Raw genomic sequence first — 17,937 nt, forward strand, 5'->3', positions numbered from 1 at the left:
TTCCTGACTTTGGACACAGCTGTCTGTTGGAGAAGAGAAGGCAGAAAAAGGTTAGAGCAGACTTCTCTGAGGAAAACCTATTGTAACTGTTTGAGCACTCTCATCCCTTCATCCCTACAATCCCTCTCATCCCTACAAAGCTTCTGTCTTTGTAGGAGAACCTTTCTGCAGCTCTATCACTTGAATCCCGGCTGATGCTCTCTGAGAGTGGCACTGGGAGCAGGGGCTGCTGTGTGCTGCAGAGGAGTCTTTCCTTCTGTGAAGCAGGAGGGAAGCAGGAACAAGGGGGAAACTCAAGTTGTCCACTTATGAGATCCATAAACTTTGCAGTGTTGTTGCAAAGAACTCATCCAACCACAGTGTAGAGCAAGGTAAATATCCTTATGCTTAGGACAGTGATCACACTTTTGTGTTTCCAAATAAGTGGCAACAGCTTAAAGCAGAAAAGCTTCAGTCCAAGTGCATCGGGATAGAATCCTCACCTGGTCTTGCATGAGCAGGATCTCAGCTTTTCCCTCCTATCCAGGGCTGCAGAGGCCTCACTCCAGCTGCCCACAGGCAGCCATCCAGCAGCACGGACATGGCCTTAGCATGGAGGTGTCTCCTCCTTGGGGCACCTGGATGACACAAGGATGCCACGAGACAGCTGCATCCTGCTGGAGAGCAGCCTGCAGACCAGAAGCACACCCCACAGACAGACATGAATATCCGCAAGCTGCGGTATCCCAATATCCCATTTGCATCACCTGCAGTGCCTTATGGAGGCTGGGCCACCCTGCTCTTGGCTGACTGGGGGCACCTGGCTTAGGGCACTCCGAGGGACTTCTGCCAGAATTCCTCACCTCACAGTGTAACCCAGCAGGACTCCCAAAGCCTACTGCACTGCCCACTGCCCTCCCAGGAACAAGACCCAGCAGGAGACCCTTCCAGGACGTGCAGCTGCATGGCCCTGCAGCCAGAGACGTACCTTGTCAAGGGCTGTGCAGATTTCTCCTGCAGGCAGCTCTCAGCATCCTCCCACTGCCAACTGCCTCCAAGCAGTCTCTCCTTCTCTCCTGTCCCCGTGCCAGCTGCGGTCAGAGCCCCCAGCCCTGCTGCGCTGTGCACAGGAGCTGCTCCTGGGCAGAGCTGTCTCTCTGCACCAGGGCCCCCTTGCCACGAGCTCTCTCTGTCCCACGAGCCCGGCCCAGCTCAGCACCAGACGCCCAGCCCAAGGCATTGGAATCCCCCCTTGGGGGGCTTTGCTGAGGAGCCCACGAGCCTCAGGCACTGAGAGACAATTGAAGCCATCTCTCAACAAGTCCAAGTCAGAGGCAAGTTTCCTGCAGTGTCCCCCTGAGGGCCAGCACTGACACAGCCTCCCTTGGAGCTCGTTAGAGCAGAGCATTGGAGGCAGTGAGGACAAGGAGACAAAGGCAATGTCAAGGTCACACTGATGTGTAGGACAACTGGATGTGTTTCACCAAGCACAACGGTCAGGCCTTGACCCCTAGCCCCTGGGAGATAAGCTGTCTCCACGTAGGTCTCAGTGGCACAGACAACAGCCAGAGCCATGGACACAAAGCCCTGGGTCCTGTTGGGACTCTCAGCCTTGCCACAGCCCTTGCTCCTCTCCACACCAGACTGTCCTAGGGACTCCCACACCTGCACATCTTTCCCTGCTGGCTGTAGACCCTTACCTGTGTGGTGTCTCAGCGGATCTGAGCTGAGTCTGATAATTCAGATCTTCTTGGTGGCCATGCTCCTTGTAAGGCAGCTCTGTAGGAAGCTGGCCTGGTTCCTGGTGAGCAGCACCACTGCTCGTATGGCATCCCTCATGGGGGATGTTCACGAGTCTATGGAGCTAGATGGGATTCCCCTCTTGGTACTGAGGGAGCTGGCAGAAGTGCTCACCAAGCCGCTTTCCATCATTTCTCAGCAGTCCTGGCTATCAGGGGTGTTCCCAGTCAACTGGTGACAAGGAAATATGATGCCCACCTACAAAATGGCTGGAAGGAGGATCTGGGGAACTACAGGCCTGTCAGTCTGACCAGTGACGGGGAAGTTCATGGAGCACATTATCTTGAGTACCATCATGCAACACTTAGAAGACAACCAGGTGATCAGGCGCAGTCAGGAGGGCTTTATCAAAGTCAGGTCCTACTTGACAAATCTAAACTCCTTCTATGTCAAAGTGATGCACTCAGTGGATGACGTAGTGGCTGTGGATGTGGTTTATCTAGACCTCAGTAAGGATTCTGAAACTGTTTCCTACAACGTTCTCCCAGAGAAACTGGCTGCTCGAGGCTTGGACGGGTATCTGCTTCTTTGGATTAAAAGCTGTCTGGGTGGCTGGGCCCAAAGAGCTGTGGTACATGGAGCTAAATGGAGTTGGAGGCCGTTTTGTAGTGGTGACCCCCAGGGCTCAGTTCCGGGGCCAGTTCCCTTGAATATTTTCATCAATGATCTGGACAAGGGGATTAAGTGCACCCTCAGTAAGTTTGCAGACAACACCAGGTTAGAAGCGAGTGTTGGTCTGCTCGACGGTAGGTGGGCTCTGCAGAGGGTCCTAGATAGGCTGGACTCATGGGCCAAGGCCAAATCTATGAAGTTCAACAAGGCCAAGTGCTGGGTCCTGTACTTGGGGCACAACAACCCCATGCAATGCTGGGGAATGGCGCATGGAATGCTGCCCATGGGAAAGGGACTTGGGGGTATTGGTGGAGAGTCGGCTGAATAGGAGCCAGCAGGGTGCTCAGGTGGCCAAGCAGGCCAACAGCATCCGGGCTTGTACCAGGAATGGTGTGGTCAGCAGGAGTAGGGAAGTGATTGTGCCTCTCTACTCAGCCCTGGTGAGGCTACACGTCAGGTATTGTGTTTAGCTGTGGGGCCCCTGGCATAAGAAGGACACGGATCTATTTGAATGAATCCAGAGGAGGGCCACGAGGATGATCAAGGGGCTGGAGCACCTCTCCTCTGAAGACAGGCTGTGGGATTTGGTGTTGTTCAGCCTAGAGAAAAGAAGGCTCTGGGGAGACCTTATGGCGGCCTTCTAATACCTAAAGGGGGCTGTAGGAAAGCTGGGGAGGGACTCTTCATCAACTAGCGTAGTGATAGGACTAGGGGAAATGGTTTTACATTGAAAGAGGGTAGGTTTAGATTAGATATTCGAAAGAAGTTCTTTCCTCAGAGGGTGGTGAGGCACTGGAACAGGCTGCCCAGAGATGTTGTGGATCCCCCCTCCCTGGAAGTTTTGAAGGCCAGGTTGGATGGGGCTTTCAGCAACCTGGTCTAGTGGAAGGTGTCTCTGCCCACGGCAGAGGGGTTGGAATTTTAGAATCTTTAAGGTCCTTTCCTCTGTTGCTGTGCTCCTCACTGCCTCCAAGCCTTCTCTCCTTCTCTCCTGTCCCCGTGCCAGCTGCGGTCAGAGCCCCCAGGCCTGCTGCGCTGTGCAGAGGAGCTGCTCCTGGGCAGAGCTGTCTCTCTGCAGCGCTGCCCGCTTGCCACGAGCTCCCCTTGGGCCCAGGAGCCCAGGCCAGCTCAGCAGCAGAGCACCCGACCATGGCATCGCTTGCTCTGTGCCATTGGGCTCCCTTGAGGTGTCCCCAAGGCCTCAGGGCTGACAGCTCCCGAAGGCAGCAGGGTCTCTGCTGGGCTGTGGTGTCTGAAGCAGACTGAAGTCATCACCGACTGCTCCTCTCTGAACATGGGAGAGGCTGGTTTTAGAAATGTGATTTGTGCTATTAGAGTGTGGTTGTCAAACATGAGAAGAAATGATTCCCTCCCTTAACACCTATTCCCTTCCCACTTCAGGGCAGGACACTGCAGCCATGACAGCCAGGGATCATTTTATCCCTCTGAACACCCTTCACCGGTTCTTTTAGGAACTGAGAAAGAAACATCTTGCTCATTGGTGTCCTAACAGGAGAGGGGGGACCAGAATGCTCTAAAAGGGTTTCCATAAGTGGAACGGGACAATAAGATAGCATTGGTTGAGTTTCAACTACTGTGAATGTGCAGGTCTCCTACCCATACACAAATCTCTTCTTCCTCTTTCTCATGACCAGCATGGTGACTGGGACGTGGAACCCCCTCATCATTGTGCTGGTGGCTACAAGCAAGCACCTGCAGATGCCCCGGCCTTCTTCCTTGGGGATTTGTCCAACTCACAGACCTTGTAGAGCTCCACCACCCTGCACCAGATGCTGGCCAGCTTCCTGGCTGGGGACAGCACCCCCTTTGCTCACAGAGGTGGGAGCACTCTCAGCTGCACCTTCTGCATGACCGGAGTGCTTCCTGCTGGGGGCCATGTCCTACGGTCAGCCCTGGGCTGTACGCCATCCCTGTTCTCTGCAAGGCTTGTGAAGTGGAAGGTCTGACTCCAGAAGGCAGCTGTACCTGAACCAGGGGAATTTCTCTCATGTACAGTAATTATTTCTCCTCCTCCCAGCTACAGTGCTTTGGCCCCAGTGTTGTGGACACCTTCTGTGGTTTTGCCCCATTACTGGAGCTTTCTTGCAGTGCCATGGTGGTACTCAAAGTTTTTGCTTTCATAATCTACATTTTGGATCCAATCTTCCTCTTCCCTCCCATGCAGTTTTCAAGTGTGTGCATCCTGTGTTGCCAGGCCCAAGGCCTCATCCACCTGCTCTTCTGTCGTCACGAGTGTCACTGTTTCCTACGACACCATCATCACTGTGCGAAGCGCAGAACAGCCCTCCTCAGAGATTTTAACCAAGCCCTTTCCCAAACCTTCATCATCCTCCTGGTCAGTCCTCATGTTGCTTAGAGGTGGTTTTGGAAGGGTGAGAGAGGTGTTGGTGGAGCTGCAGACATCGTCATAAGACCTATCTCAAAGACCTTGGAAAGGACGGATTGATCAAAGACGTTCCCTGAGACTTGGAAAAGGCAGATATTAAACCCATTTTCTACTAGAAGAGCAAGCAGAAGGATGATTACGTCTAGCCAGCTTAATCCCAGCCTTAACCCTAGCCCTCAACCCAGAACTAAACTATAAGACTCAAAGCTTGCCCCTATCCTAAACCTTGAGCAGGATCCTTGAGCAAAACACCAACCCCTCCCTTAAAGCCCTTGCCATTCCCTTAACCCCGGAAGGTGACCTCTAATCCCTAATCTTTGTCCTGAACACCTAGACCCCAAAGCCCTCCACCATGCACACAGCACATCTCAGATTCAACCCCACTCCTACCTCTAACTTCAGCTCTTTGTCCCCTTGGCGCAGGGCAGGGGCTGTGAGGTCCTGCAGCAGTCAAATGGCATTGGAAGAGGCATGTGAGGTGACAGGTATGTGATCAGAGCAGAGGCCACGAGGAAGAGCTGGCTGGGAATGCTGTGATGGGATCAGGTGTGCCTCAGGATCTGCAAGGCCTGCAGGAGGCACGTGGCTGGGAAGGAGGCTGGGAGGTCACTTCTGTCTCTGGAGCTGACGGACCAGCAGCAGGAATGTGGCACAGACAGGGACCGTAAAGGGCAGAGGCATGCACATGGCACTGAAGATGATGGCGAGGCACCTTCTGTTCTGGTCAGGTGAGAGACCACAGGAAGGCTGATGGGATGGGAGTCATGCTTGAGATATAGTTTGTGAGACCATCGAATCACAGAATGGCCCATGCTGGAAGGGACCTTAAAGATCATCTTGATCATCTGAAGTCGAAGTAGATGACATCGGTCGGTCTTCCCTTGTCGTCTGATGTGGTCACTCCATTGTAGAAAGCCACCAGATTGGTCCGGCACAACTTACCCTTTGGTGAAGCCATGCTGGCTGTCTCGGATCACATCTTTCTCTTGCATGTGCCTTGACATTGATTCCAGGAGGATATTTTCCATGGTCTTGCCAGGCACAGAGGTGAGGTTCACCGTTCTGTAGTTCCTTGGGTCTTTCTTTCTACCCTTAATCAAAAGGGGAGTGATGTTTCCCTTTTCCCAGTCACCAGGGACTTCACCCGACTGCCAGAACTCTTCAGATATGATGGAGAGAGGCTTGGCAACTACATCGGCCAGTTCCTTCAGGACCTGGGGTGCAAGTTATCATGCCCCATAGACTTGTACTCGTTAAGTTTCATCAGGTGGTTTCGAACCTGCTCTTCATTTACAGAAGGTGGGACTTTGCCCCCCCCCCCAGCCTCCATCTGTGGGTTCAGGGAAATGAAAGACTTGGGAAGCCTGACTGGCAGGGAAGACTGAGGAGAAGACGTTGTTGAGGCAAAGACGTTATTGAGTCCCTCAGCCTTCTCCATGTCTGTCATTACCAGTTCACCCTTCTCATCCATCAGACGGGGGTACACTCTCCTTCGCCTTTCTTTTCTGAGCAATGTATCTGTAGAATCTCTTCCTGTTATTCTTCGCTTCACTTGATAAGCTCAGTTCCATCCATGCCTTTGCTTTCCTTATCCCATTCCTGCACATCCGAAACAAAACCATGCATGAGGGCATGGAAAAAAGAACCCTGCACCAGAGAAGCCATTATGAAAACAAAACTTGTAGGTAGGAAACACAGTTTTGTGGAGGTGCAGAGCTGATGGGCATGTTGAGCAGGATGATCCTAGAGACCTTTGTGCCCTTTCCCTCCTGACAACAATGCCACTTCCTTCTCAAGACTAGAGTAGCCAGCAGAGGTGAGACAGATACTCTGGGATCAAGAATGTCATCAGAAAGCTGATCCCAATAAGATATGGGGAGGTCAGGAGCAGCCTGAACAAGAGAGATGTGAGATTTCAGGGTGGGAAGAAGACCTTGGCCAGCAGAAACTTATGATTTCATAGAGGTAAGAGGGTTCATGTAATGTAGATGCTGCTTTAACACTGACTTAAAACAGTGATGTATGGCCCTTACCTTACTTGAACCAGGAATTTTAATCTCTAAACCTAAATGCTACCACAACACTCTGAAAGGAATCCATTTTCGCTCTTCATCCCTTTCCTTTACACTAGCATTAAAATGCTCTATTTAACCCTGGACTTCTTGGGAGACCTAAAAAACCCTAAACCACAGAGCTTGTCTATACCGTAACCTGAGACCTGACACCACAAGCAGAATACCAAACACTCCCACTAAAACTTTCCTAAATCTCTAACACAAAATGTGAAAAAACAGGTACCGAGGGGGCTAGAGAAAGCTCAGCTCTACCTCAGGATGTCCTGCCCCAGCAGGAGGAATGGGACTGGGGCAATGACTGGGAGGTCACTTCTGTCTCTGCAGCTGATAGGGCAGCAGCAGGAACGTGTCACGCAAAGGGACTGTGAGGTGCCTTGTGTCTGGAGGTGGCAGGTCACCCTTGGCTTCTCCCTGGGATCTGCACTTTGGGGCTGACATCTGCCAATGGCCCTGCTAGGCCAGCAGAAGGCCCCTGCTTGGCATGCTGCCTGTGGGATCCCCTCTGCCTCCATCCCCAGGAGGACCCAGACAGAAAGAAGGCCCGCACAGGGCTTGTCCTGTCCCTTCTGCTTGAGGCCAGGACTGGACAGCAGGAGGCACAAGGCTTGGCTGTGTCTAGCCAAGAAGCTGCAAGGCCAGCAGCAGGCCCAGGCCTTGGAAGATGCTGCTGAGGTGACTTCTGTCTGCTTGGCTGACAGGCCGCAAGGAGCCTGATGGGTTGGGATGCCTACTTCAGGAGTGTTTTCCACCCTGATGGAGCTTTCTTTGGTAGTACGAAAGAGCAGGAGAGAAAAACTGCCACAAAGTGCACCTTGGAAGGGTGGCACTGGCCATGAGGAGGTAGAAATATCCAGAGGAAAAACTGGTCTAGCTCCTAGAGCCTGAGGCAAAGGCAGCATTAAGTGCCTCAACCTTTACCTCATCTCTTGTCACCAGGTTTCCTACACATCAGTGCCGCCTTCACACTGCCTTTGTCTCCTTGTCCTCACTGCCTCCAATGCTCTCCTCTAACGAGCTTCAAGGGAGGCTGTGTCAGTGCTGGCCCTCAGGGGGACACTGCAGGAAACTTGCCTCTGACTTGGACTTGTTGAGAGATGGCTTCAATTGTCTCTCAGTGCCTGAGGTTCGTGGGCTCCTCAGCAAAGCCCCCAGAGGGGGGATTCCAATGCCTTGGGCTGGGCGTGTGGTGCTGAGCTGGGCCGGGCTCGTGGGACAGAGAGAGCTCGTGGCAAGAGGGCCCTGGTGCAGAGAGACAGCTCTGCCCAGAAGCAGCTCCTGTGCACAGCACAACAGGGCTGGGGGCTATGACCGCAGCTGGCACGGGGAGAGGAGAGAAGGAGAGAGGGCTTGGAGGCAGTTGGCAGTGGGAGGATGCTGAGAGCTGCCTGCAGGAGAAATGTGCACAGCCCTTGACAAGGGAAGTCTCTGGCTGCAGGGCCATGCAGGTGGGGTTGCCAGAGGGATCTTCTACAGCTGGCACATCCGATGCCTGACAGCATCCGTCGGGATGGGTCTCTCTCTTTCTCCAGCAAAGTGTAGAAGAAGCTGTAGAGAATGGAATTTATAAGAGGAAATTTCGAAGGGAAGACAGAGGCTTGGTTTATCTGAAGAGAACAGATTTTTTGGACTCTGTGCTTTCAGATTCCTGCAGTGGAAGGGAATCTGAGTGAATCCGAGTACACATCTTGTGGGATGGGTCTGTGAGCATGGACAGCTAGGAGACGTGGGGACACATAAGCGGCTCCCAGCAGGGACATGGGCAGGCAGCAGGGACATGGGCAGGCAGTGAGAGGGAGTTGCTGCTACAAATGCTGTGCGAGGGAGGGCTCAGGCACCTCCCTGCCAGCCCCTGCAGGGCAGGCGCCTTCCCTGGGACACCCCCTGCTCTCCTCTGCCACCAGCACAGCCTCTGCCCTCAAGCCCCCGCTGTCCCCAGCAGGAGCTGCCTCCTCTGCAGGCAGAGCTGCAGCACAGGAGGGTGTGCTGAGTGTCCGTCTGTCCCTCCCTGGCCTTGCCTCCCCTGGCAGCAGCACGCTGCCATTCCTCCTGGCTTCTCCACCTGGCCGTGCTGCTGCTGCTCTTGTTCCCAGGCTGCCTGGGGATGGGGGTTTCACCTGCCCATGGGGTGAGCCCTCGGGGTGCCTGGGGGAAGGGGAGTACGGGGATAGGGTGAGGGGTCTGGAGATGGGCACTTGGAGCCTGGCTTCTTCTGCTCTCAGCAGTACCCAGGTTCTTCTCAGGAGAACCTCCTTAGTGCAATTGTCCTATAGCTCAAAGAGATGTCAGCACAGCTGAGACCAGCACTGATGGACAGACTGGCTGTCGTCTCTGTGGGACGCTCTGCACTAAAGGGACAGTCTCTTTGCCTCTGAGGATCCACAAGGTTTTACTTGGAATGCAGCAGAACGCCAAGGATTTATGCCTTAGAAACACTCCTCAGGTGTGGTGGGGCAGCTAAAACCAAAAATAGAAAACAAATAATTAAATAACTAAATCTCCACACCCTGCTCTGCAGTTGGGTGAACTGGGAGCAAAACTGGAGAAATCTCTTTGATATCAGCAGTAAAGTGAATCTGAGACAACCCATATTCCTACCATGTTACTACCATGCTACTACCTCTGGCTGTAGTGCAGGACTGATTCCTCCATTGCCCACAGATGAGTCCCCTGCTCCCAGAGACACTCTCAGGCAGAATCAATGAAAGAGACCTTCAAAGTATCTGCCTGGAAATGGGCAATTTTTAAATGGGTGATTTTAAGTGAGAAAATGGAAAGAGTTTTCCTCTGATATGCCTGTGGTACATTATCACTGCCTTTGTCCTCCTTGCACAGGACCTCATGACCAGAATTAGCAGATGTCCAACAGCAGCTCCATCACTGAGTTCCTCCTGCTGGCATTCGCAGACACGCGGGAGCTGCAGCTCCTGCACTTCGGGCTCTTCCTGGGCATCTACCTGGCTGCCCTCCTGGGCAACGGCCTCATCCTCACCGCCGTAGCCTGCGACCACCGCCTCCACACCCCCATGTACTTCTTCCTCCTCAACCTCGCCCTCCTCGACCTGGGCTGCATCTCCACCACCCTGCCCAAAGCCATGGCCAATGCCCTCTGGGACACCAGGGCCATCTCCTATCAAGGCTGTGCTGCACAGGTCTTTCTGTTTGTCTTCTTTATTGGAGCAGAATTTTATGTTCTCACGGTCATGGCCTACGACCGCTACATGGCCATCTGCAAGCCCCTGCAGTACGGGAGCCTTGTGGGCAGCAGAGCTTGTGCCCAGATGGCAGCAGCTGCCTGGGGCAGTGGCTTTCTGCACGCTGTGCTGCACACTGCTACTATATTTTCACTACCTCTGTGCCATGGTAATGCCTTGGACCAGTTCTTCTGTGAAGTCCCCCAGATTCTCAAGCTCTCCTGCTCAGACTCAGACTACTTCAGGGAGGTTGGGTTCATTGCATTTAGCTTTTGTTTAGGTGTTGTTTGCTTCGTTTTCATTGTGCTGTCCTATATTCAGATCTTCAGGGCAGTGCTGAGGATGCCCTCTGAGCAGGGCCGGCACAAAGCCTTTTCCACGTGCCTCTCTCACCTGGCCTTGGTCTCCCTGTCTATCAGCACTGCCACTTTTGCCCACCTGAAGCCCCCCTCCCTCTACTCCGCACACCTGGACCTGGTGGTGTCAGTTCTGTACTCAGTGGTTCCTCCAGCAGTGAACCCCCTCATCTACAGCATAAGGAACCAGGAGCTCAAGCACGCACTGAAGAAGCTATTTCAGTTGTCTTCCAGAAGCAGTTAGCTGCATCTGTGCTGTTAAAATGGGAATAAGTCACAAAAAAAATAATCACAGAATCATAGAATATCCTGAGTTGGAAGGGATGCATAAGGATCATCAAGTCCAGCTCCTGGCACCACAAAGGTCTACCCCAAAATTCAGACCATGGGACTAAGTGCACAGTCGAAATGCTTCTTAAACTCTGAGAGGCTTGGTGCAGCAACTAGTTCCCTGGGGAGCCTGATCCAGTGGGCGACCATCCTCTCAGTGAAGAACCTCTGCCTGATGTCCAGCCTAAACCTCCCCTGCCTCAGCTTGACACCATTCCCGTGGGTCCTATCACTGGTGACTAAAGAGAATAGATCGGCGCCTGCCCCTCCACTCCCCACCGTGAGGAAGCTGTAGACTGCGATGAGGTCTCCCCTCAGCCTCCTCTTCTCCAGGCTGACCAGGCCAAGTGACCTCAGCCGCTCCTCATACGTCTTCCCCTCTAGGCCCTTCACCATCTTTGGAGCCCAGTATCTTACTGACTTGAAGAAAGAGGCTTTAATCTCTCCTGGTTTGTTTCCTAATGAAGGAGCACGAAAGAGACGCGTGTCCTTGTCTCTGAAGAGGAGGTGAAGGAACAGCTAGGGCAAGGGACACAAAAATCAGTTGCGCCAGACTAAACTGTGGTTGTATCTGAGCTTGGAGACTGCAACCCTCTTCAGACTTCCAGATCTAGAGGAACACTTTGGCTGCAGCCTAAAAGCCACATGTACATAAGCTCCCCCAAGCCAGCCAATCTCCTTCCCATGACCTGCCAGGAAACAGCAATGTAGGCATGTAACCAAATTAAAGCCCAAACCTTCAGCCCAGCCCTTGACCTGAATAGTGAGTGAGGATCCGGATCCTGGCATTTATACGTGAGAGTTTATACACAGTCAAAGTAAATACTGTAGTCAGAGGTCATGGGGCTAGATTTTGAAAAGCCCTACAGAAAGAAGAGATCTCAGAAAAGCAAATTTAAATAACATTAATGTCAAGAAAAGTAATTCTGATTGCTATATTCTTTATCTGCCGTGACTAGACAGAAGGAAATCTGTGATAACAATTTTGCCTTTAAGGTCATTTTCTTTTTCCTTTTATTTCTTCTATTTATTTATAAATTGATTGATTGATTGATTGATTTTAACAGGCTCTGTACTAATTTTCCTAACAGAATGACTAAGAGAAATGTGACCCTTGTGCACCATTTGTAGTTAATTCATTAGGTCAACTCTAACCACTAAGCCCCTTCTCAGGCTATTTCTATTAGTGATAAGGAGCGATTGACCTTCAAAGACTGAAGCCAGGTAGATGAGCCTATTCCACAAGGTCTCTTGGCTCCACTCTTGTTAAGTGAAATCTGCCAGGTGTGGATCATTTGACCTTTGCTCTATAGGAAGCATGAGGAGTGGTGGGGAATTGCCTCCCCAGGGGAGTTGGAGGCTTGTGTTATTTAGGGTGTGTTTCTGTTGTGGTGCAATGGACTCAGTGTTCCCCACAGGCTGCTTTTTCCTTCATGTTTTCTACCATCTCTGTGAAATAGTTTTAGTGACTCTAGGAGCTATGTTGGTGGTGCCTTCTCAGTGCAGTAAAACCCTGGTGGTACGACTTCACTGTGAAGTAGTTGGGAAGTGACTCAAGCTCAGAAGCTGGCAGGTAAGTGTTCCTGGGTTCTACAGTTGTTTAATGTTGAGGAGTTTGAGTACTTCCTTCACCTTGTCTGTTTTCAGTGAAATTACTTATGTGGGTTCTGAGCTCCCTTTCCAGCCCTTAAAAATAAAGTAAAATAATAATAATAAAAAACTGATCAAACTCAGAAGCTCAAGTGCTTACAGGTAAGCCTGACTTTGAAGAATGTTCTTAAGTATTTGTTAAGATGGAACAACAGACTGTGTGAAAAAGGTGCCTTAATGTGAACTCAGATGATGTCTTGTGGTAAGTAGAAACAGATTTGGATAGATACTAGTGGCATTAGTGTTACTTTCACTAAGTGGAAATTGTGAGAATGTTCTGTTCCTACAGAAAATAATGTTCTCACTATAGGCAAGTCAAAAGCAGTGGGAAGGAAGCCTGTCCTCTTCCCTACAGGCCTGTGTCTCGGCTGTGGAGAAACTTTTGGAAGAGGTCCACCAACTTAAACAGAACTGATCTTCCTCCCCACCTGTACAAACCAGTGTCTCAGCTCTCGGGGTTAAACGTCCTTCTGTGCTAGGAAGATGACAGAGTGGGTACACAGACCGTGCCACCCTGTGGTTTTACCTACGTGACTACGGAGAGGACTTCAGAAAAAGGGATGGAAAAACTACCAGGACACTAGAGGCATGGGTACATGAGTTGGAAGAGAAAAAAATGGGGAAAAAGGGGCTCTCTGAGAAACTTGTTGCTCCAATTTCCTCCAAGCACCTGGTACATCAGCCCCAGCTCCCTGGGGCCCCAATTCTATTGTTAGCTCAAGCCTTTGAGCCCCATGTTGGGTGCCAAAAAGGACTGTGGTGGCTTTACCTTGCTAGGCAGCTAAACACCACCACAACTGCTCTCTTACTTCCCCTCCTCAGAAGAGGAGGGGAAGAAGTAAAGGAAAGAACAACTCAGGGGTTGAGATAAGGATAATTTAATTAAAGGGAAAAAATTATGAAGGAAAAATTATTACTAATTAAACAATTTAATTAAAGGGGAAACAAAAAAACAGGGAAAGGGGGAAAAAATGACAAGCAAAGGCTGTGTGGAAGTGCAGAGTAAAGAAACTACTCTCAACTTCCCACAAACGAGCGATGCTTGACCACGTCCTTGAAACAGGACCTCAATGCACGTAGCTGTTGTTTGCGAGGACAGACATTTTTGCAACGAGTGCTCACCCCTCCCCTCTTCTTCCTTTTTCCACCTTTTATTGCTGAGTGTGACATCACATGGTATGGAATATCCCTTTGGTTGGTTTAGGTCAGCTGCCCTGGTGATGTCCCCTCCTCGCCGTTTGCCCACCCCCAGCCTGCTGGCTCTGGGGGGGTTAGAGGGAGTCCTGATTCTGTGCCAGCACTGCTCAGCAGCAGACACATCACTGGGGTGATACCAGTGCTGTTCTAGCTGCAAGTGCAGAGCACAGCACTGTATGGGCTGCTGCAGGGAAAGGTAACATCCCAGCCAGACCCAGTACACCTTCCACCTCGAATCAACTGCCCCAGGGCTGGAAACACAGCCCTACCATTTGCCATGGGCTGATCCAGACCCGCCTGGAAGAGGGGGAAGCTCCTGAACACCTCCAATACATTGATGACATCATCACATACAGCAACCTAGAAGAAGAAGTGTTTGAGAAAGGGAAGAAAATGTTCTAAATCCTTCTGAAAGCTTGCATTGCCCTAAACCAAAGTAAGGTCAAGGGACCTGCACAGGATATCCTGATGCAGGCTGGCTAGGTTCAGGGGGACTGCTGCCTGGGGACGGGCTGGGCATCGGTCAGTGGGTGATGAACAATTGCATGGTGCATCACTTGATTTATACATGTGATAATAATAATAATTGTTCTTCTTGTTGTTGTTTTTCCTGTTATTATTGTCTCTTCATTTTATGTCCTTTTAAACTGTCTTTATTTCAACGCAGGAGCTTTTGGGAGCGGAGGGTGAGCTAACAGCTGTGTGGTGCTGAGCTGTCTTCCAACTTAAACCACAACACTATGTTTGACAACCACACTCTAACGGCACAAATCGCATTTCTAAAATCAGTCTCGCCTCTGTTCAGAGAGGAGCAGTCGGGGATGACTTCAGCCTATTAGAAGCACCACAGCCCAGCAGAGACCCTGCTGCCTTCGGGAGCTGTCAGCCCTGAGGCCTTGGGGACACCTCGAGGGAGCCCAATGGCACAGAGCAAGCGATGCCATGGTCGGGTGCTGTGCTGCTGAGCTGGGCCGGGCTCCTGGGCCCAAGGGGAGATCCTGGCAAGAGGACCCTGGTGCAGAGAGACAGCTGTGCCCAGGAGCAGCTCCTGTGCACAGCGCAGCAGGGCTGGGGGCTCTGACCGCAGCTGGCACGGGGAGAGGAGAGAAGGAGAGAGGGCTTGGAGGCAGTGAGGAGCGCAGCAACAGAGGGCAGCGTGTGGCAGGACAGATCTGCAGGCTCTTGGCACCGTGAGGCTCTGGCAGCAGGGCCATGCAGGTGGGGTTGCCAGAGGGGTCTTCTACAGCTGGCACATCCGATGGCTGATAGCATCTGTCGGGATGGGTCTCTCTCTTTCTCCAGCGAGGAGTAGAAGATGCTTTAGTGAATGGCATTTATAAGGGAGCATTTGAAAGGGAAGACTGAGGACTGGTTAATCTGAGATTTTTGGATTCTCTACATTCAGATTCTTGCAGTGGAGGGGAATCTGAGTGAATCTGAGCACACAGACTCTGGGATGGGGTCTGTGAGCATGGACAGGGAGGAGACGTGGGGACACAGAACCATCTCCCAGCAGGGACACGGGCAGGCAGCAGGGACATGGGCAGGCGGTGAGAGGGAGCTGCTGCCAGAAATGCTGTGCGAGGGAGGGCTCAGGCATCCCCCTGCCATCCCCTGCAGGGCAGGCGCCTTCCCTGGGACACCCCCTGCTCTCCTCTGCCACCAGCACAGCCTCTGCCCTCAAGCCCCCGCTGTCCCCAGCAGGAGCTGCCTCCTCTGCAGGCAGAGCTGCAGCACAGGAGGGTGTGCTGAGTGTCCGTCTGTCCCTCCCTGGCCTTGCCTCCCCTGGCAGCAGCACGCTGCCATTCCTCCTGGCTTCTCCACCTGGCCGTGCTGCTGCTGCTCTTGTTCCCAGGCTGCCTGGGGATGGGGGTTTCACCTGCCCATGGAGTGAGCCCTCGGGGTGCTTTGGGGAAGGGGAGTACGGGGACAGGGTGAGGGGTCTGGAGATGGGCACTTGGAGCCTGGATTCCTCTGCTCTCAGCAGCATCCAGGTTTTTTTCAGGTGCACTTCTGAGTGCAACTGTCTTGTAGATCAAAGAAATGGCAGCAGAGGGCAGCTGATAGCAGAACTGATGGACTTAGGGCCCTAACACTCTCTCTTAAAGGACTCTGGGCTGTAAGGGTACAGTCCTTTTGTCTCTGAGGATTCACAGGGTCTTACTTGGAGTGCAGGAGAGATGCCTGGACTTCTGACTTAAAAGCAGGCTTCAGGTGTCTTGGGGCAGCTAGGATAAAACATACGAAATAAAAATAAAAATCCCAACAGCACTCCTGAGCAGTTGGTCTGAATGTGAGCCAAACTGGGGCAAAAGTCTTTGATACTAGCAGAAAAGTAAATCTGAGATGACACCAAATTCCTCTTTATGTCTGGCTGTAGGACTGGACTGACTCTTCCACTGCCCACAGCAAAGTCTCCTGCTCCCATGGACACCCTAAGGCAGGACCAAGTAGAACTCAGGAAAGGGACCTGCCATATGCCTGCCTGGATGTGGAGAATCATTTGGGGAGGTTTAAATGAGAAACGTTAGGAGTTTTCCTCTGCTAAGTGGGTTGTACATTATTAATGTCTTTCTATTCTTTGAGCAGAACCTGATGCCTCTAAACAGCAGATGTCCAACAGCAGCTCCATCACTGAGTTCCTCCTGCTGGCATTCGCAGACACGCGCGAGCTGCAGCTCCTGCACTTCGGGCTCTTCCTGGGCATCTACCTGGCTGCCCTCCTGGGCAACGGCCTCATCCTCACCGCCGTAGCCTGCGACCACCGCCTCCACACCCCCATGTACTTCTTCCTCCTCAACCTCGCCCTCCTCGACCTGGGCTGCATCTCCACCACACTCCCCAAAGCCATGGCCAATGCCCTCTGGGACACCAGGGCCATCTCCTATAAAGGCTGCGCTGCACAGGTCTTTTTTTTTTCCTGTTCTTTATATCAGCAGAATATTCCATTCTCACTGTCATGTCCTACGACCGCTACGCTGCCATCTGCAAGCCCCTGCACTATGGGAGCCTTGTGGGCAGCAGAGCTTGTGCCCAGATGGCAGCAGCTGCCTGGGGCAGTGGCTTTCTCAATGCTGTCCTGCACACGGCCACTACATTTTCCCTGCCCCTCTGCCAAGGCAATGCTGTGGACCAGTTCTTCTGTGAAATCCCCCACATCCTCAAGCTCTCCTGCTCAGACACCTTCCTCAGGGAAGTTGGGGCACTTGTGTTTAGTGTTTCTTTAGTCTTTGGTTGCTTTGTTTTCATTGTGTTGTCCTATGTGCAGATCCTCAGAGCAGTGCTGAGGATGCCCTCTGAGCAGGGCCGGCACAAAGCCTTTTCCACGTGCCTCCCTCACCTGGCCGTGGTCTCCCTCTTTCTCAGCACTGCCATGTTAGCCTACCTGAAACCCACCTCCAACTCCTCCCCATCCCTGGACCTGTTGGTGGCAGTTCTGTACTCAGTGGTGCCTCCAACAGTGAACCTCATCATCTACAGCATGAGGAACCAGGACATGAAAGCCACACTGAAGAAAGAGTTTCTGGTGGTAATATTTACTTAGCTTTTTTATATATGTATTTATTTTATTTAGATAGCTTAATTGGCTATCTCATTTTTCTAGTTTTATTCAAGTTCATTTCAGGCAATTTTTGAGCTTTATGTATAGTAATGTTTGTAATTTGTATAGTATTGTTTTTATATTTAATATGTTATATAGTGTTGTTTTTATATAATTTTTATAGTATTGTTTGTAATTTTGTTTGCAGTTAAATATTTGCTTTCATTCCTCTTTTCCAGATGACCAACCCTCTGTTGGACCGAGATTTTCTCTGTAAACATGTTTATTCCTAAATGACATCTGGCCTCCATTGTTGCATCTTGTTAATAAAATGAAGTTGCTCAGTGCTCAGGGCTCCTCTTCCCAAACTGGAGTGCAGAAGACGCTCAGGAAGTGTCAGACTCAAGGTCTCACTCTTGTGCTTGGGTGCCACCTGGACACAGGGGCAGGAGGGTACGGGGTGCTGGGTGAGGGAGTCAGGGCTGGACTGAGTCGTCACTGGCGGATTCCCAGTGCCCCTGGAGGCCCTGACTGGTCAAGAAGCAGCTTCCTGGGATTGAAACGTGACAGGGCTGGTGGCATCAGGGAGGTATCGGGAGCCACCAGGATATCCTAAGGGTTCTCCTGGGATGCCGTGTGCCTTGTGTTGGGTGGGCAGCGAGTGGGTCTTCACCGTAAAGCCAAGCCAAAGGATGCACGGGCTGATGGGAGCTCTGCAATGCCAGGACACACAGCGAGGCCACAGCACAAAGGTCTCAGAGGCCTTCAGGGAACAGTAGGAAAGGACCTAGACTGGGTG

The 17,937-nt window shown here is 51.8% G+C and overlaps 1 pseudogene; it reads left to right on the forward strand.

The window, feature by feature from the left end:
* The first annotated feature begins 15,862 nt into the window (after positions 1 to 15,862).
* On the forward strand, positions 15,863 to 17,141 carry LOC136787671 (olfactory receptor 14J1-like; annotated as a pseudogene).
* Positions 17,142 to 17,937: the final 796 nt, after the last annotated feature.

This window comes from Anser cygnoides, chromosome 30, assembly GCF_040182565.1.
Source record: "Anser cygnoides isolate HZ-2024a breed goose chromosome 30, Taihu_goose_T2T_genome, whole genome shotgun sequence".
In the NCBI taxonomy this organism is placed as follows: Eukaryota; Metazoa; Chordata; class Aves; order Anseriformes; family Anatidae; genus Anser; species Anser cygnoides.